This window comes from Puma concolor, chromosome A1 (genome assembly GCF_028749965.1).
Source record: "Puma concolor isolate L17-30 chromosome A1, mPumCon1.1.hap2, whole genome shotgun sequence".
NCBI classification, from domain to species: Eukaryota; Metazoa; Chordata; class Mammalia; order Carnivora; family Felidae; genus Puma; species Puma concolor.
This window is the reverse complement of record NC_141667.1, coordinates 204,195,724-204,217,091: the sequence shown is the minus strand read 5'-3', so window position 1 is coordinate 204,217,091 and position 21,368 is coordinate 204,195,724.

Here is a 21,368-nt window from a genome sequence, read left to right as displayed (position 1 = left end):
CTGTATGCCTGGGTTAATAGACCCTGCTTATAAGGAAGCACTAGATATTGCTACATAATGGGGGTAGTTAGAAGAATATCTGAAACTTGAGGGGTTCACTGGGGAATCTTCAGGTGTTTCCATTCCCAGAAATCACAGGAAAAAGGCAATTCCAAAAACTATATTCTGAAATGGGAAAGGATTCAGATGCCATGAAGATGTGTATCACTCCACTTGGCAGGCCCAACAGACAAATGCAAGTTCTGTATGCAGGTGAACAGAATCTAGAATGGGTGGTATAGAAGAAAATAATGAATAAGGAAGTGTAACAGCTTGTTCCATGATCCTTCCATTTTAAAGATTTTTAAATAGATGATAAGCAGCCTTTGTCCACAAGTGTCACTAAGAGAGAGTATTCAATGCAAATTTTGAGCAGACTTGGATTTCAGACTCTAGGTAATACTGTTCATACAATGCCCCATACCCCTTCACTCGTAGGCTCTTGAAGATACATCCAGTATGTTAGCTCTCCCCTTGTGTCTCCTAGGAGCCTCCACAGCCATATTAAGCTGCAAAATGGAAAGTTAGAGTACTTAATCCCCTGTAGAGTATCTCTGAACCAGTGAATAAGGGATTTGGTAAAACAAAACAAAACAAAATAAAAGCCCCAGGTTTCTTGTTTCGTTTGCTTTTTTAGAGACAGTTCTGAAGAATGTTCCATATGGTTTTGTGGAAGGTTTGAGAAGGATTAAGTCCCTGTAGTCCCAGCAGTAATATGTCCATTAATGCAATTTTTGTTGGCTTTTCACCCTTCCATATCTCACTTTGTTCACTCTTTTGATTGTATTTCCTGAGGTCATGTCCCAAATAAACTACCTTCCCCAATGACCTTGTCTCTCAGGTTTGATGGTATCCTAATGTAAGATCACACACACACACACACACACACACACACGCCATGCCACACCACGCCATGCCACACAAAATCCTGGATTGCTTAAAAAATAATTATATATAACTATATTTCACCTACTGATTTTGTCTCCATGTTTACATGGAAGTCAACTTTATTCTCAATGCCGTCAAACATTTTACGTTAGAAAAATATTAAGTGAAAGCTTGGACCAAAATAAGCTAATTTTACTCTTTATCCAGTATGTGTAGATAGCAACAGTAGATTTGCTGTCTCAAGGTTAAAACTGAAAATAAAAGATACATCCATGAGAAAAGCATACTGTTTCTTGCAAAGACTTCAACCTTGCCAAATTACTTAACAAGGAGAAAAGATACAATTAGACAATGGGAAAGCGTGCTAATTTTCATTCTTGTCTAGTTTAGGCTCATTATCAGAATAAAGTGAATATTAAATAGGATCCCTTAGGCCTTAAGCTTATAAAAAACAAGTTAGATTGTGAACTGTATATTGTTACATATTTCATATTGAATTGCCTTGATCTACAACCTCAAGCTACCCTTCATCATTATTGCATACCTGATTTCTGCGAGAATACTATTAGTTATTCAAAGCATTATACATTTTACCATGACTCAATGTATCAGGTGTACCTTAAATTACCTGATAAGCTCTTCTAAATTTAAATAAACCCTAGAAAATCCTACTTCACTACATAACTAAATAAAGGTTTTAATGGAACTGAATTTGATCTGGAAGAGAAATAGGGGGATTATGCATCTATTTTTATTCTTATTTAGTATCTATAGTGATTAAATTTTTAAGCAAAAATTGCATTTAACTTTAATACTCATTAAATATATATTAATATATCAAATGCAAATTACATTGCCATTTTGTTTAATATTATTTTCCAAAAATTTTGTCATTACAATTTATAGATTCTTGTACAGATATAAAATATTTATCATGAATCCTTTTGTGTTGTATTTCCCTGAACTGCATTATGGATTCAACCCATTTGTGAGGGCTATGTGGGCTGATATTCTAAAGCCCCTAGAACAATACCGGGCAATGTAGATGCATTCCTTAAATAACATTTATGTGAATCAAGGAGATAAATAGTAACACAGTAATGCACTTTTCAAAAAGGGTAAAATTCTTCGAGTACACTGACCAAAGTCACCCAGATTTGATTTTCAAGGCTACGTAAAGTTTCTGATAATAAATTCTAAACCATGCAGAATATAAGTGGTTCCTTATTTCCAACAAAATTAACTTTGTTGGGAAAATCAAAAGGTACATCCAGTAATAATAGCATATTTCAGCTCATCTGCCAACACCAGCACCTAATGATTGTGGGTCTTGAATAGTTGGATATATAATGTAGCAGAGGTATAAAAATAACACCTCTATTACTAAAAAGGCCTTATTAAACAATAGGGCTATACATTAGTTAGACAAGTGGTTTTATTAATACTGCAGCTTAGAAGTAATCAACTATATCCAGTTTTATACAACTGAATTAATACTGAACTCACATGATGCTTCTTAGTTGTGGGGTATGGCAGCACTCATCTGGTTAAGGAGTAGAGGATCTGCATTATTTCCTGACACAGCAAGCATGAACATCAGCATATTTACCTGGGTGGACCTGGGATAGCTCTCATGCCCTTTGCAGTCACATGATGTGCCCAAATGAATTGTGACATGCACAATAGGTTTGTGTAGCAGCTGCAAAAGCACTGAGCTGTATACAAGCAGAAAGAAATTCTGATGTGTTACCTTATCTCTCCAAGTAACTCACTGTGTGACCAACTATGACAAATGGCCCAGATAAAGGAGTGGCCAGGGCCTTGATTGGAACATCCAAGAAAATGTAGAGGGCCACAGCAGGCACAGAGAAGACCCTGCCTCCCCACCAGGAATACCTAGCTAAGTACTCTATGTGCTACCCTGTATTTTATGATCTGTTTGCACTCTAGGTGGTGAGAAAATAATTGCCACTGGTCCAGGACCACCAAGAAATGTTTGGCCTGTTGATTTCCCTTGGTTCTTTCCTTGAACTTGGGCAATTCGTCTCAAAAGTACGTGGATTAATACACAGCCCAAAACTTGAGATTGCTTTCCAAATTTTTGTAATTCTCTTTGTGTCATACCCTCCCATAAGGTCTTCTGCCTTCCACATTCTATCTACCTAGGTCTTCCTGATTTTTGCTCTATTCCTCCTCAACCTTGCAATTCTGCTGGCTCCTGTTTGGTTTCAGCTTTATAAATTTTTTTTTTCAACGTTTATTTATTTTTGGGACAGAGAGAGCCAGAGCATGAACGGGGGAGGGGCAGAGAGAGAGGGACACACAGAATCGGAAACAGGCTCCAGGCTCTGAGCCATCAGCCCAGAGCCCGACGCGGGGCTCGAACTCACGGACCGCGAGATCGTGACCTGGCTGAAGTCGGACGCTTAACCGAGTGCGCCACCCAGGCGCCCCTGGTTTCAGCTTTATAATGTGATGGCCTGTAAACTGTCTTCAGGCAATAAATTTGGGTAATTGTGGGTTCATTTTGCTTACTCTCAGAGATCATGATTTTTGCTACTTGATAACTAATATCTGACATGTAGTGTTTCATCTGCATTAATGTATATTTTATGTTTTTCTTCTTTCTTTTCTTTCTTGTCTTTTTTTCTTGTCTTCCTGTCTTTCTTTCTCCTTCCTTCTCCTTCCTTCTCCTTCCTTCTTTTATCTTTTCTTCCTTCCTTCCTTCCTTCCTTCCTTCCTTCCTTCCTTCCTTCCTTCCGAAGGATGTTAAGCCTCTTCCTGCTGATCCAGAAGTGGAAATTTCTGTTTTCTTGTGTAGATCAGCTATAAAGATTATTGATGAGAAGCGCTGCTATGTTACATCTATATTTTATTCTCCATAAATCAGAAATAATTAGATGCTATTTCCATCATTTTCCATGTTTGAATCTGATACTTTAAGAAGAGTATTTGAAATTATACATTACTACAAGTTGTCTAGTATGTCTGCACCCTAGCTAGTAAGATTTAATAATAAAGATTATCCTTTCGTGATACAGTGATAACAGTGCAGTCTCAGAATCGGAAAACCTACCTTCAGTTGTGTGTGTCTGTGTGTGTGTGTGTGTGTGTGGTGTGTGTTTGTGAATCAAGCTCTATGTTTTCTTTTTCTTTACCATAATATTTATTCTTATTATGTCCACTCAGAAATTAGATCCTTTAGCATGTCATTGAAACTGAGTAGCTAATGTCTTTTTGAGGAGTTTAAATTTTTAAAAAAATTTTTTAACGTTTATTTATTTTTGAGACAGAGAGAGACAGAGCATGAACGGGGGAGGGTCAGAGAGAGAGAGGGAGACACAGAATCTGCAACAGGCTCCAGGCTCTGAGCTGTCAGCACAGAGCCCATGTGGGGTTCGAACTCACGGACCGCGAGATCATGACCTGAGCCGAAGTTGAAGTTGGCCGCGTAACCAATTGAGCCACCCAGGCGCCCCGTTTTTGAGGAGTTTAAATATACTCTGAAATGTGAGGATAAGCTGTGTTTTACGAAAGTGATTTTCTTGGACAACTGAAAACTATGTTATGAGCTACAATTTAGGCAAGAAGTTTTCTCAATGGCATATTAAAAAGAAAAATTCACAGAATGTTGGCTTTCAATGCAAAAGTGTCTTAACAATGGACATTAATACAACACACTGCATTAAAATAAAATGAAGAAATATGTTAAAAGATATTTGGTAAAACTGAAAGCACATTTTTGATAAAAGCTTATAGCCCACTACTAACAGAAGAATGCGTTGTTAACAAGATCCTTTAAATCATCAGTTCATATTATATTCCACAATGAAACTGTTAGGCTCTTTAATTAAAATCTGCAATATGACAGATATACTTTCTAGTGCTATTATTAAAGGAATGAGATAAAGTTTAGTAAAATGTATCAAAAGTATTACTATTGTAGATTATTTGAATGTCTGCCTAGACAATTGCAGAAAGTAGGCAAAATACTATATAAAGTATAGTGATGAGTTTGACACAAATGTGCCTAAAATTATCCATAACATAGCAACTATATGTTAGAAAATATACGTGAAATACTCAAAAGCTAAGTGACGAGATTTATTTTATTAATAGAAAATGTAGTTGTTTGACATTATGTACTGAAAATGTAAGTATTTTAAAGATCTTCATTATTAAAGGAACCACTGTAAATTCATTAAAATGCAAGACAGACCAATGAAATTTAATGAAACACTACAAAAAGCTTAATGATTTGTGTTTAGACTTGTGTAAGAGCTATCCTTTAAGAAACTGCTACTTATGGAGTTTGGGGTATAGTGTCAGAGAAGAATATCTACAACTACCTAAAAAATATATTTAAATAATTTCTTCCTTCCTTTCCACACACATATCTGTGTTAGGCCAGAATTTTTATGTACATAAAACAACATGTCACAATAGATTGAATGCAGAAGCAAATGTGCAAATTTAGGAGTTTTTCCACTGATTCAGATCTTAAGGACAATGCCATTGTTCCCACTAATTTTTGTTTTTTAAATATATTTATTGAATATATAAATATGTTATTTGTATTCATATGTGCTTATTGTTTTTTTAATGAATTTTTTAAGTTTTATTTTTAGTCCTAAGTTTTATACAGTTGCTAATAATAGATATAACCCACATAAACAATATCCTTTTGGGTCCTCAATAATTTCTAAGAATATAAAGTGGTTATGAGACTAAAGTGTTTGACAGGTGCTGTCATAAAATAACAATAATATACTTTTGGCAGGACTGCTGGCAGAATGTACTTAGCACAGAATCAGATAGTGCTTTTTTATACTATATTTTTTGTTTTCTTTTATAATCATAATGGTCACAGTATTCCCTTACATGAGGATAATTGCTTGAGATTGATACATTTATGGATTCTTGAGTCCCATCAAAATGCATTAAGGAAATGTTACAGGATTATCATTCATTATAAAGAGCAAGCTTTAAACATTTTATTTCCAATGTTATTTGGAGCCAATTTGAGCTACAACATCTGTGCCTTTTGGGTATTTAAGTTACAAGTTTTCTGCTACATAATATCTATTACTGCTAACCATTCCTTGCATTGGTCTATCTTCCCTTCAAAATTCAATACCCGAGATATAAGCAAGAGCCAGTGTTGTAGAAGAACCATGTATTGGCTGCCAGTGGGCAGATTTGACACTTGGGGATTGTAAATTCTACCTTCCCTTCCAAGGACAAGTGAGTATGACCTGGGCTTGGCACCATTTGCTTTAATATCCTTCTCTATAAAATGGGAATGATGCTAATGGTTCCCTGTGGTGCTCTGAGAACGGAAGGTTACTCAAGTAGGACTGTGAAATGCTCAGATTTGAAGTGTCACCCTGCAGCGGGGTATTTAGAATTTGTAGAATTGTGAAAGGACAAGTCAGTTTAAAAAAGATGATCATCACAAATGGGATTCTTTTTATGGAAAGAACTTTAAATATTGAGTCCCGTTCAGTCCTGGAACTAGAGAAGTTTCGTACTTACTGTTAGGTTATTGGTTATTGGATATAAACAATAGGTAATAACAATATATGTGATTGAGTATTAACGATATTCAAACCTAAACAAAAGGATGCCAGGACTATTATTTGGTTCTTCTAAGAAACTGTGGATGTTGGGATAATACATTAACTGAACATGATTTTGTGGTACGTACCTGAACAAAAGGCTCCCCAAAATTTTGCTCACGTCTGCATGCAGCTGGACCCAGTTAGGGATATCCCATCTATGCCAGGACATAGATCTAGTCACAGTGGGCTTTGGATTTTCTCTCATACCTTAAAACACAAATGACCTGGCCTGCGTATTTATGCTAGATGAATCTGATGGGGACATGACTTAGACTTAGCCCTGCTTGTGAAGGAAGGGACCTGAGGAGAGAAAAGAAAAACAGGTGCCTCTTCTGAGATGAGGTTTACTATGACAGATAACACGTGGCATCTAAAGGAAGCACACTAGCAGATGAATTTCTAGCCATGACATTAAAATTCAGGGAAACTTGAAATAGAGGAATTTCAGTAGGCAGGTGTGGAAGTAATCACTGGGAAATAGTGGGAAGACTAGGAAACAATTAGTAGGAGGGGTATTTTTCTGCACTGTTTAATTAAGGTCTTCAACCCTTAAGTAATTATCAGAGATATATTCAAATCAGTAATAATGCTTTTGATAATTTTTTTTTATCTTACCGATACCTTTCTATAATCTAAGCACCACTCTAGGTATTTTATAAGCATTAGCTTATTTAAAACTCCTAACCACTTACATAGACAAGAAAATGAGGCACAAAGTGTTGTTTGCCCACAGTCAGAGGTTAAGTGTGAGAATTATTTACTGTGTCTTAATTTAAATCCTTGTGAGTTTGACACCAACGTTGATGTTTTTTCCACTGCAGTAAAGTGTATCCAGAATCATCAGCATCATTTTTTAAATGTAGAAAATTACAGATTTTTAAAATGGTGACTTGAAAATACCTCAAACAATACCTGGCCAATGGAGTTGCTTCCACTGAAAAGTTTAAAGTTTTCAGAAAAGCGGCAACATCAAAATGAACTTCTCTTGAGGGACGTGAGGAGGGGATTAATCATAGATATATTTTCCAAAAGCTATGAATCATTGAGGTAGACAGAATAATGGCCCCCAAAGATACCCACATTCTAAATCCCGGAACCTGTGAATATGTTACCTTACATGAGAAAAACGACTTTGCAGACGAATTAAATTAGTGTCTTCCTGCAGGAAGAGTATCCTGGATTATCTGGGTAGTCCAATGTAATTGCAAGGATTTGTGTGTGTGTGTGTGTGTGTGTGTGTGTGTGTGTGTGTTTTGAGTTTTTATTTAAATTCTAGCTAGTTAACATGTAGTGTAACATTAGTTTCAGGAGTAGAATTTAATGATTCATCATTTACATATAACAGCCAGTGCTCCCCCCCAAAAAAGTGCCCTCCTTAATACCCATCCCCCCCCACCCACTTCCCCTCCAGCAACCCTCAGTTTGTTCTCTCTTAAAAAAAAAAAGAGAGAGAGGGTGGCACACCATAGAAGAGACTCTTAATCACAAGGATCTTTGTAAGTGAAAGAGGGAGGCAGGTGAGTCAGAGTTAGAGGAGGAAATGTAGCAGCAGAAGCAGAAGCTAGAGTGATGGGATTACTGGCTTTCAGGATAGAGGGAGGTCTGGAGCCAAGAAATGTGGGCAGAAGGTGGAAGAGATAAGTAACAGATTTTCTTGTAGAAGCTACAGAACTCAGCCTTGTAGAGACCTTGACTTTTGGCCCATAAGACCCTTCAGATCACTGATCTCCAGAATTGTAAGTAATAAATTTGCATTGTTACTAAGTCACTAAATTTGTGGTAATTGGTTATAGCAACAAGAGGAATCCAATAAGTACATTCAAATACCAATATTAACATCTTGCTTACAAATTGTCCCAGTTCATTTTGAGTTCTTAAGCCTTGGGTTCTGGATGGCTGGAGTAGACATTTGGCCTCCTGGTGAAACTAATACCACTTAATCTCTGCTGTGGTCTCTGAAAATACTGAATATTGGATTTTGCAAACATTGTTTTACCTGAACGTATTATCTTAAGAACTAAGGATTGAATTGTTTCCTAAACCGCACAGATCTTGGGTCACTGTGATGAAGATCTAGTATGTTCTTTTAAGGCTTTAGACTCTTTAAAAGTGAGGCTACTGAGGAATTTGCAATTAAATGAATACCATGCCCAGGACCCCAAAGGAACCATACCTATTCATTAGGATGGAAAATTCAGGCACAATGCTACTGATAGTCCTAGTTCTAGTCAGGGATCAGGAAACCCCTGGCAGACTCTGAGATAAGAAATTGTGGACTATTTTGGATTTTATGTAATTTAGGACTTTGGCTATGTGGCTTTTGATACTCCAAGTTTAAAGCAAATGGTCTTGAACTTCAATTCCTTTGATCTTTGAATTTTAATTTTCAAAGCGATTATTTTTTATTTATCCTTCAGAAACATATAACAGGAAGGGACTTATATTTAAATTTGGTTCATCTCTGTATTAATTGCACATTATTGTTGGAGTATATGTTTCATCTTAGTTTGGCCTTTTATTTTCAGTTTTATGTGAGCCTTTGCTTAAACTGTAAGAAAAACAGCTTGAGAGTATACTTACAGAGTTCTGGATAATGCCTGTAATCTACCCTGTGCAGCTGGCTAACTAGGAAAATGTGGGGACTACTGTCGCAAATTGTGCACCATATCAGACAACATGCTCTAGTGGATTTGCATTTCCTTATTTCTAGAGGTCCTCATCCTACATATGATAGTTTCATCATTTCTTTTGTGGTTCAGACAGTGTAGACTAAGTTGACAATCCACAAGCTTGCATATGTTATTATGATGATACACATTTTCTGAAACAGATTATATATATATATATATATATATATATATATATATATATATATATACACATATATACATATATATGTATATATATATATATTTTTTAATTTTTTTTAATGTTTATTTATTTTTGAGACAGAGAGAAGCAGAGCATGAATGGGGGAGGGGCAAAGAGAGAGGGAGACACAGAATCGGAAGCAGGCTCCAGGCTCTGAGCCATCAGCCCAGAGCCTGATGCAGGGCTCGAACTCAGGAACCGTGAGATCGCGACCTGAGCTGAAGTCCGATGCTCAACGGACTGAGCCACCCAGGCGCCCCATATTTTATTTTTTTAATGTTTATTTATTTACTTTGAGAGCAAGAGCACCATTAGGGGAAGAGCAGAGAGAAAGAGAGAGAGTGTGCCCCAAGCAGGGTCCATGCCAATGCCGGGCTCCATCCCATGAACCTGATCATGACCTGAGCCAAAATCAAGAGTTGGACATTTAACTAAGTGAGCCACCTAGGTATCCCTTCTTTTTTTCTTTTTTAAGTGAATCTTTCATTTCTTTTCTAAAGCTATGTAGATACCCTACTCTGTACCATATATTCTTATATGTTGGACAGTGGGAAAGGAAAATAGGAAAACTTGGCCTTGGCATGGATTAATTAGATTAGAGTTCTGACCCATGGTAGAATGTGCTAGAAACAAGTTGTGGAGCATCCACCAGAATTCCCAGGAAGATCATTGGGAAACAGACTCCTCAATGACTGCAGAAAACCATTGACTTACTATTGATAGATTGGCAAAAATGACTGGGAATTCTGCGCTGACCTATTTTTTTTTATTCCTTTTGAGAGAAAGCCCCTGCAGTTTTTTTTCCCCCTTTTTTCCTCCATGTAGTCTTACAGGGGTACCTGTCCACATCAGGAAATTCTAATTCCACAAAGTAGTCTACAGATAGAAACAACTATTCCCAACCTGGTATCTATTGGTATAAAGGTGATATATCAGCCTCCATTTTTAACTCTTTGTTTTATCTATCAACTTATTCAGACATGGACAGGGAAGAAGTGTGCCATTTACTGGACCTACTTCAGAAATTCCAACATGGTTTGTTGCCAAAGACTATAAAGTTAAAATACAAGTTATGTACAGTATTTTAAACCAGACCATAAAGGGTTATAAAAGCGAGAGAGGGTATCCAGACATGTGCACACACATGTGCGTGCGCGCGCGCGTGCACACATACACACACACACTCCCATTATGGATGTTAATGGGTTTGTGTGTGCTTTTAATTGAGGTATATTACTCCTTTGAGCTACTAAACTCCAAAAAAATTATATGGTTACTGAAGAAAAAGCTAAGGATAGAGCTTGCTCAGGAGTATGATGGCAATCTCATCAGAGGGAACCTATTACAAAGGCCAGAAGCAAGACAGAATAAGTGGTAAAGTGCATTAAGGAACAAAAACAAACAAATAAACCAACCCTGGTGGGAAGTCACTGGAAAATGGGCTTACATTTTGAATCAGAGTAATTTCCTGGAAACATCATTCTCCCTGTTTAAGTACCGATGCCATAAGGTTCAGTGACAAAATCTTTAGCAATATAACAGGTTTTCTTACATTGGTTTCTTGATCCATGCTGGCACATTTGCACAATATGATGCCCTAGTGTTAATGGAGAGTGCAGGGGGCAATATCCATGTTAAGTGTTTTGCAGAGGGGAAACAGTCCACCTGTTAATGTAGAAAAAGTTTATGCACAAACACTCAAAGTCCTATGGAGGCAGAAACTCATGGAGAAAGTACAGCAGGCAACATGGAGAGTCAGTGTCTAATTTCTGTCTTCTGTGTATCTTTCTCACTGCTATGAATACACAATATTTCTAAAATTATTCCGATTTGGAGAAAAGTGCATATGTGCAGGGATGAGTGTGAGGTCAGGTCTATGTCATACTCAATGTAAAAAGAAGATAATATATGTATTTTGGGAATTCAGGGTAAGACTGATTTCATTTCCCCAAAGTACAGTACTCTGAAAATTCTCATGGCCCTCCCATGGGATTTGTGTTCTGTATACTTCTCAATTAAAGTCAGTCTTTAATGTTGTATTTTTGATGTAATTTAGCACCACGCTGAAGTGCTATATAGATTCTGAAAATTATGATGCACGTTTAAGCCTCTGAACATGATCCTATATCTTGCATAATGTAAGCCGAAGGCAACTGAAGCTGCCTTCATAGTATAGTATGTATTATAAAGTATGTATAGTATACTAAGGTATACTATAGTACATACTGTAAATACTATATACATGTATATACTATATTCTACTATGGCTACACTATACTATGTATATACCATACTGTATATATATATACTATACTATGTAAATACTATACTATACTATACTATGTATACTGTATGTATACTATACAGTACTATACTATACTATACTATACTATACTATAGCGGCATAGTTTAACAGTAACAAGAACAGACTTCCTGAGATTAATGCCTGCCTCAGTCACACCCAGGCTATGGTATAGCAGGTAAATTTGTACATTATTTTCCTTAGTCCAAAAATTGAAATAAAAGTAGTTGTTCTTATCTCATAGGGTGACTATAAGGATGATGGGGTTTAATATTTACAGTCACTCTTTGTCACAAATGAGTGATTTACATGTGTGTTGAATTGAATTTAAAAATTAATGCTCTAGGAAGAGTCCCATGCCACCTTATGGGAATTTCTGTGATCTGAAAACCTGGTTTAGTCCTCTCATATGTATCATCGTAATTTATATTTCTCCTTTCATAAAACTTTTTAATCTAGTAAATTTTTATGTATCATTCACTTCTAAATAGGGTATCAGCTCCAAGATAACAGAGGCATTATTTGTTACTTGTTGATTACTTAATGGCTAACACAGTGCATGACACAGGTAAATGATAAAAAATTGCTAAGATTATGCCTGATATACACAAGTGATTGGAACAATGCGCAGTAGGCACTCATTTTTTTTGTTGAATTGAATAATTTCTACCCTAAATGACTCAGGCAAAAGATCAGAAAGCTATTAAATGCTTTCATGTGGATCACACGATGTGTTAATTGTAGTCATGAATGTAATGGAACCAATGCATAACGTTGCAAGAAAACAGTTTGAGAGTATACATATAACCTGGGTTCTGGACAATTCTTCCTTTCCTGCACAACAACAAAACTTCTAAAGGATACTAACAGATTTTTCAACTGGAACACCCAACATAAGAGAAGGGTCCTGATGGATTTGCAGGGTCAGGGCAATTCAGTATTTCTAGAGGCCCCACTCTTTAGATTAAGATTACATTTTTGTGTGTGATTTTTGGACACTGTAGACAAATAGTCTACATACTTATATGTGTTTTTATGTCAGAATACATTTCTAAAAAGTTATAGTTTATTTTTACCTAAACATACAGTAAACTATATTATTTTTAGTGTATAGTTCTATGAATTTAAGACACAAATATAGTCATATAACCACCATGATCCATCACCCAAAATACTCTCTCATGCTGTCCACTTGTAGTCACATCTCCTCTTACAACCCCTGACACCACTGATATGTTACTATACTTCTGTCTTTTTTGTTATTACACACAAATGGAATCATAGAAAAGTAACTTTCTGAGTCTACCATCCATACAAGTTGTTACCAAAGTCAGTAATTCACTCTTTTTACCGGTGAGGTTTGCTTTGAAGAGATTTTTCACTGTTTATTTATTCTTCCACTGAAGATAATTTAGGTTGTTTCCAGTGTTGAGTAGTTATGAACAAATAATTGTAGAGTATCTTTTAGGTACCACGTATTTTTCTAGTGGAAGGGATACAGTAACAACAAGGGCAGAGAAGTTCCAATACCCATTATTCTTCAAGTCTATTGAGAAGTTAATTATTTTAATTTTTTCCCCCAAATCACAAAGTCAAATGTGTGGCTTAAAGTGTTTTCTAGATGCCTAAGATTTATTCCACTATATTTGAAAGAAGATAGCCAAAAGTTGAATTAAGACCAGTGAACCATTCACTGTTTCTTAATCTGCATTATGGTTACATGCTACTAAAACATACAACAGAGTTTCTGTTTAGAGTTATGTATAAAGGGGTACCTGGGTGACTCAGTTAAGCATGCAACACTTGATTTTGGCTCAGGTCATGATCTCACATTTCAGGAAATTGAGCCCTGTATCGGGCTTTCTACTGACAGCACAGAGCCTGCTTGGGATTCTCCCTCTCTCTCTCTCTCTCTCTCTCTCTCTCTCTCCCCCTCTCTCTCTGCTCCTCCCCTTCACTCTCTCTCTGCCTTCTCTCTCTCTCTCTCTCTCTTTCTCTCTCTGCGTCTCTCTGTCTCTTAAAATAAATATAAAAAAATAAGAATTATGTATAGAAATTTTGCTTTGTTTTGTTCCGTTTTAAGATTATTGAGCATAATCCATCATAATTTCAGAGGAAGGGCCAGAGAACATGCATTTTGTTGAAGCCCTCCTAAGTGATTCTGAAGAACATTTTTAGTTAAGATTGACTGCTCTAAATTTTTGAAATAGAAACCAGAAAAACACTGGGCAATATATCACTTCAAAGAAGATGATACAAACTAGTCAATTAGTTTCCATATACCATGTCATCTTAATCTGACTCTTGGTTACTTTTGAAGTATTTCCTTTATATTCTAATATTGAAAATCATACTATTTTCTAGATGTCATCATTTTCATTACCTACCCCCCAAAAATTATTAGTAATTTATATTCTATTTTGAAAGCATATTAAAGTTGATAGACTGTCCTGTTGAGATACATACAGTTATGATTCAGTGTGGATCCCACTGGAATACTGAAGTTAATACACTGAGGCTTTCCGTGGCCCCGAAGGGAAGGTTGTGGATCAGTGCCAGCTCTCCCCTAATACTTGCTGTCTTACAAGGGCCGAGCCCATTTTCAATATTCAGTCATCTATCCTAGATTTCCTTTCTCCTGTAATTCTGACCCTCATACCAAAGTGACTGAGAAACTAAATTAAGTACATTAGCCCACATCTTTCAGTAGCTTTACCATCAAATGTGTCCTTTCCATCCAATTACTCTCATTTATTTAAATCAGAGTGTACACATGTCTCCTTTTGCACCTAAAAATCTATCTGGAAAAATTCACCTGTTTTCTTTTTTTGCATGGCCATATGAGTTATGCCATTTAAGTTCTATATGTTTCACAAGAAGTAATTTACATTTAGACTAACATATCTGATCCATTGGGTGGAACAGCCAGAAAGAGTGAAAGAGGTTACCTGAAGTATTAGAATCAGTTCACAAAAGAAATAAGGTACCAAGCATGAATTTTATCATTATTTAAAATACCGCTTCTTCCCCAAATAACAATGTATTTTTTTCTCAAGTAGGACTACAGATGAGTGATCGATAGGTATGAAGTTCATAGTTCTAACTTGGACTATTTCCGTTGGGCAACTTTGGTATAAACAAACTGTGGCTGTGTAGAAAACCAAAAGCAAAACCTTTGTATTGCTTTTATTGAATGAAACTGCTTCAAGTTCCAAACATATGCCTACTGCTCTGAAAAGGTTAACTCAGCCAGTGGATATAGTATCTTATTTCTTTTCTTCCCTTTTTCACTCTATGGATTTATTAAGAGTATTATCGATGGCTTTCTCAGGATAAGTTCACTTTACAAAATGGCTTAATATTTGTCCCTTTGGTTCATGACTGTGAGGCTAAGCAGGGATAGAGATAGACATATTATTCACATATTTTTAAAACCCTGAAATTTGAAGTTTAGGACGAATGAGCTCATATGTTCCCTGGCTTATATAATTCTTTTTTGTGGAATGCTTGATATTCTGCCTGAGAATGGTAAGTTCATAAATGGCCATGCTGTTAGAACGGGAAAACGTCAAGTTTATACTGTCAAGGTTAAGGGAAGTGAATTCCTTTTACTTGCTTTAGGTCTTAAGCTTCTTAAACAAGCTTTTAATTTGAGTTTCTTACAAAAGATTATCTGAGCTACTGGGAATTCTTTCTAAAAGACTTACTTATGTACTCAATTAGTGAAGAAGAGTTCTGTCATCTTTCTGGCTTATAGTTCAATGAGGCTGTCTTTATGCTGGCTTTGTTTTCATAAATGCCAAACCAGGTTAAAATAATATTTAAAAGCACATTTGTTAATGGCATTCACTATTTCCATTTCCATTTCAATAGTGCTAGACAATTATGACACGATTTAGTTATTTCTTTCGAATATTAACATTTCACAACGCTTGAATGCTTGTCCCATCTAAAGCTTCAAATTTAGTTTAGAAATATTTGTAATGCAATTGCAGTTAGACGTTTAAAATCCCACTATCATAAACAAAACCATTAGCTCCACTTTAAATGACAAGAAGAGATGGACTTTAACATGCTCTTTCAAACCATGTCCTTCTAATATGAACAAAAAATTTAAGACAGAGATATGCTACTAAATAAATTTTATATTCTTTTATCAAGGGACGTCTTGTTCTGCTTCTTTCCTCGTAAGTATGGAGGAATCTGCTTCACGGAGACAGGTGGAAAAATCCAGCTTGCCTCTGAGCACTTCTGAATGACAAGAAAGATGGTTTCTCTTTACCATATCTTGGGCAACCTGGATGTCTAATTAAACAAACCAAGCAAACTGGCCTTGGTTAGTTCTATGACATAAGAAAAATAATTTGTCTTCAGCATATTTAAACATATATAACTGCATTTTTCTCCTCTGAACAAAAGAATATTAGAGGAGATGTTCTAAAATGTCAGAGTAAACGTTCACAAGGCAGGAGGCTCCAACCTGAGAACAGAATACACCTACCTGGAGTGTGAAAACAGACCAAGCACAGAGCAAAACAATTACTTAACTGTTGAATCCCATCACACGTTTGTGACTTTTCTGTTCTAATAAAAGAAATAACTACCTTTTTAGTTTTTAATTTTTTGGGGGAGTGGGGTGAATGGTTACTAAACATGAAGTGAGGGTGTGTTTGGATAGCTTTGACTGCTTTTGCTGCTGAGTGGTAAAGATGAGAATAGCTACTATTTGGGTTTAGAGTTGTATAACTTTAAATTTCATTTATATATTTTTTTCCTAAGTACTGCTCATTCTCTGTATTTAGTATCATTATTTTCTCATACCCCACTTTACCAATAAACAATTCTAAGTGACCTGCTTAGGATCACAGGAGCATTAAGTAATAGAGTCAGGGCTTAACATAAGGCATTCTGGCTTTAGACCATGTTCACTTTGCAGGCACTATGTATTTAAGCATCCTTTGGAAGGACTTAGATGTGTACATTAATTAAAATATTAAAGGCCCAATGCAGAGTGCAGTAGTGGGCTTTGAAATCTTGGACTGGGATAATCTCTTATAATGAGGTTGGTATTATGCTTTCTCCTATGAGATGCTTTTGATTGTATTTATAATGTATCTTAGAGAAAACGGACAATTCCTCGAGTCCTATTTTATTTAATACCAAGTTACAAATGTTGTTTCTAATCACACTCTTCTTAGTTAAGTGTTGAGTGTCTATTTTGTAGAAAGAAGTTGAATTATCTATACGAGTTATTTGAAGTTCTTGGAAAATTTAACACTGTGTACTCATTACAAGGTATGGATACACCAGGGCATCGTGATTTCAACCACAAGAGGGAAATTTGAGGCCTAAATCAAGTCTCTGGAGGAACATATTGTAACTTTGGTCCTACTTTATATTGTTATCAGCCTTTCTTTCTTTTTTTTTTTTTTTTTTTTTTTTTTAATTTTTTTTTTCAACGTTTATTTATTTTTGGGACAGAGAGAGACAGAGCATGAACGGGGGAGGGGCAGAGAGAGAGGGAGACACAGAATCGGAAACAGGCTCCAGGCTCCGAGCCATCAGCCCAGAGCCCGACGCGGGGCTCGAACCCACGGACCGCGAGATCGTGACCTGGCTGAAGTCGGACGCTTAACCGACTGCGCCACCCAGGCGCCCCCAGCCTTTCTTTCTTAACCATACCTCCTGTTTTCTAAAAATAGTGCTAGCTCAACAGAGACCCACATTTGGGCATACCACCAACAATAAACTCATTTGAGGGCTTTATGGGCATTTATATATCTTTGGTCTGATAATTTTAATAGCCAGGCATCCATTCTTAGCAGAAGAAAGTAACTATCCAGGGAGAGTCCAGGAATATAAAATATTCCATCTACATAAAATATTCTAGCTAACCATTATGGCAGGAATATAAAACTTTCCGGCCTACTTTATGAAAATGAAATTAGAGTGCTCTGTGTACCCTCAATGAAATGAGAAATGCTGATTTGTGATGTTCTCAAAGTTAGAGGAATTCCTTTCTCTATCTGATTCCCTTGTAAGAAAGAATAATTGGTGTATTCCGAATTAAGGCTTTTCTTTGAAGTGAGTTTCTATGGATCCCAGCCAAATATATCAGCATATTTAGGAAATCAGGCTGCAGAAACCTCTCTCAGAGTATCTCAAATGTGTCTTGGGGGTAGGTCTAAGATAAAACTCTCAAGACTTTAGAAATTCCCTATTTTTTACCCAGAAGTGAAGCATCATGTCAAATATACCATAGACATCTTACACTACTTAAGATTAGAATAAAGGACTGCTACAGATGTCTGTATCCCAGTCTCTAAAAGCAATCTTGCTTCCAAAGCCTGTTCTCTAAAAGTGATATGGTAATTGAAAGTAAACCTCGGCAGAATATGATATATCCCTGTCCCTCTGAGTGTTCATCTGTAGCTCTTTCTAAAGGGTCTCAAAGTACATTCTGTGTCAGTGCTAGTGAAATAGAATCAATATTGAAATTCGAAACTTTGGAAATTAACCATTCCAGGACATAGGAAAAACCACTGCATGATTGGTTGCTAGATTAAATTTATTAATTAAGAGTGTTCAATAAAATTCTATATGTTTTAACTTATTCATAGGAAAAGTAAATGTCTACATGTTGAGAATATCTATTTATTCCTACTCCTTTTCCCCACGTTTTTTATTCACACCCTTAACACCTACAATACAATCCATTCCTAAATATGAGAAATAACCAAGTACTTCCATTTGGTCCTCCATGTATTTTTATTTCTTCTATTTCTATATCTATAAACATATATGTGGACAAGTTTAAGTGTTTATAATTATATTCTGCATGTTTCCTGTTTCTTTAAACCCACTCAAAATATTCACCATATTTTTACAACAAAACCTACATAATTTTCTTAAACCTTTGAGTTAACGAAAGTTTGTAAACGAACCTCCTACCTTTCCACACACTATTTGGCATTTTCATTTTCTATCTCACCTAAATCCCTGTTAAAATCTTTAATTTTTTTCTTTTCCTGAGTATACAGACAGTTATCATGCCTGTTCAGCTTATATCTTTGTTGTTTTCAAATCATTGCTCAAATGCTTGACATGGATTCTTTCAACACATATTACTCCCAATAAAAATAAGTGTAGAATAAATAAGTGTGTCTTGAGATTTGTGTTCCCTACCATCCCACTGGAAAACCAGAATTTAGGCTGCCTATACCAGCCTAAATGAGCACAGATTAGGTCATAGATATAATTACTAAAATATCCAAAATGAAAGAGGAAATAAGTGAAAGGAATTGCTACTTTAAGTAAAAACATTAATCAGCTATAGGAAAAAAAATTCTAATTAAGAAAATAACAGTAGTTGAGATCCAGAACTCAGGAAAAAAAACACTATACTAAAATAATAACTTCAAAGCATTCTATTTACCATCTATCATCTTAATTGTTTTCTTACTAAGATATTTTATTGCTGATTATTCTAGATGATTTTCAGTATGAGCATATGGTCCATGTCATAATTAAAGTCAAGAAACATTAAGATCTGTTAAAAATAATTATATGCCAGCTAACTTACATGGCATTTGCTTTTTTGTTAAATACAGGATTCTCATTGGAATTTACTTAAATGTATCTGTTTAAAAAAAGAATACATTTTGTTTCTGCTATGTTTCTTTCAGTTCTTACGGTATTTGAAGATTTCCCTTCTTTTCTTAAGTTCTAATAAAATAGTTTCAATGGAAAAATTCATTTTTCTCTTTGTCTCTATATATGAGGTGTACTCATACATAAACTTACTATATATACACAAAGCACACACACATATGCATATATATATATACACATACATATGCATATATATATGTATGTGTATATATATGCATCTGAAAAAATAAGTTTTAATATTACTACTTTAGGAAATGTCTATATTTGTACTTGATTTTTTTTTTAATTTTATTTTTTTTAATTTACATCCAAGTTAGTTAGCATAGGGTGCAACAATGATTCTAGGAATGGATTCCTTAATGCCCCTTACCCATTTAACCTATCTCCCCTCCCACAACCCCTCCAGTAACCCTCTGTTTTTTCTCCATATTTAAGAGTTTCTTATGTTTTGTCCCCCTCCCTGTTTTTATATTATTTTTGGTTCCCTTCCCTTGTGTTCATCTGTTCTGTGTCTTAAAGTCCTCATATGAGTGAAGTCATATGATATTTGTCTTTCTCTAACTAATTTCACTTAGCATAATACCCTCTAGTACCATCCATGTACTTGCAAATGGCAAGATTTCATTCTTTTTGATTGCTAAGTAATACTCCATTGTGTGTGTGTGTGTGTGCGCGCGCACGTGTGTATGTATGCGTGTGTGTGTGTGTGTGTGTGTGTGTGTATCTCCCACATCTTCTTTATCCATTCATCCATCGATGGGCATTTGGGCTCTTTCTATACTTTGGCTATTGTTAATAGTGCTGCTAGAAATACTGGGGTGCTTTGAAATAGCATACCCTTCGAAACAGCATACCCATATCCCTTGGATAAATACCTAGTAGTATAATTGCTAGGTCGTAAGGTAGTTCTATTTTTAATTTTTTAAGGAACCTCCATACTGTTTTCCAGAGTGGCTGCACCAGTTTGCATTCTCACCAGCAGTGCAAAAGAGATCCCCTTTCTCTGCATCCTCGCTAACATCTGTTTTTGCTTGAGTTGTTAATGTTAGCCATTCTGACAGGTGTAAGGTGGCATCTCATTGTGGTTTTGATTTGTATTTCCCCGATGATGAGTGATGTGGAGCAGTTTTTCATGTGTCGGCTGGGCATCTGGATGTCTTCTTTGGAGAAGTGTCTATTTACATCTTTTTCCCATTTCTTCACTGGATTATTTGTTTTTTGGGTGTTGAGTTTGATAAGTTCTTTACAGACTTTGAATACCAACCCTTTATCTGGTATGCTGTTTACAAAGATCTTCCATTCGATCGGTTGCCTTTTAGTTTTGCTGATTGTTTCCTTCGCTGTGCAGAAGCTTTTTATTTTGATGAGGTCCCAATAAGTCATTTTTGCTTTTGTTTCCCTTGCCTCTGGAGACGTGTTGAGTAAGAAGTTGCTGCGGGCAAGATCAAAGAGTTTTTTTGCCTGCTTTCTCCTCAAGGATTTTGATGGCTTCCTGTCTTACATTTAGGTCTTTCATCCATTTTGAGTTTATTTTTGTGTATGATGTGAAAAGTGGTCCAGGTTCATTTTTCTGTAGGTTGCTGCCCATTTTTCCCAGCACCATTTGCTGAAGAGACTGTCTCTATTCCATTGGATTTTCTTTCCTGCTTTGTCAAAGATTAGTTAGCCATACATTTGTGGGTCCATTTCTGGGTTCTCTATTCTGTTCCATTGATCTGAGTGTCTGTTTTTGTGTCAGTACCATACTGTCTTGATGATTACAGCTTTGTGATACAGCTTGAAGTCTGTACTTGATATTTTTTAACCCTATAAGAAAAGCACCTTCTAGGGGATATCATTATATATGCTTTATATTTATTGAGGTTGATTTTTCTATTATCTGGAATAGCAATAATAAAGAAGCAGGGCATTGAAAAGGAGAAACCTATAAGCAAAATTGATATTTTAAACTCTTTTTTGTGTATCTAAATTACCTA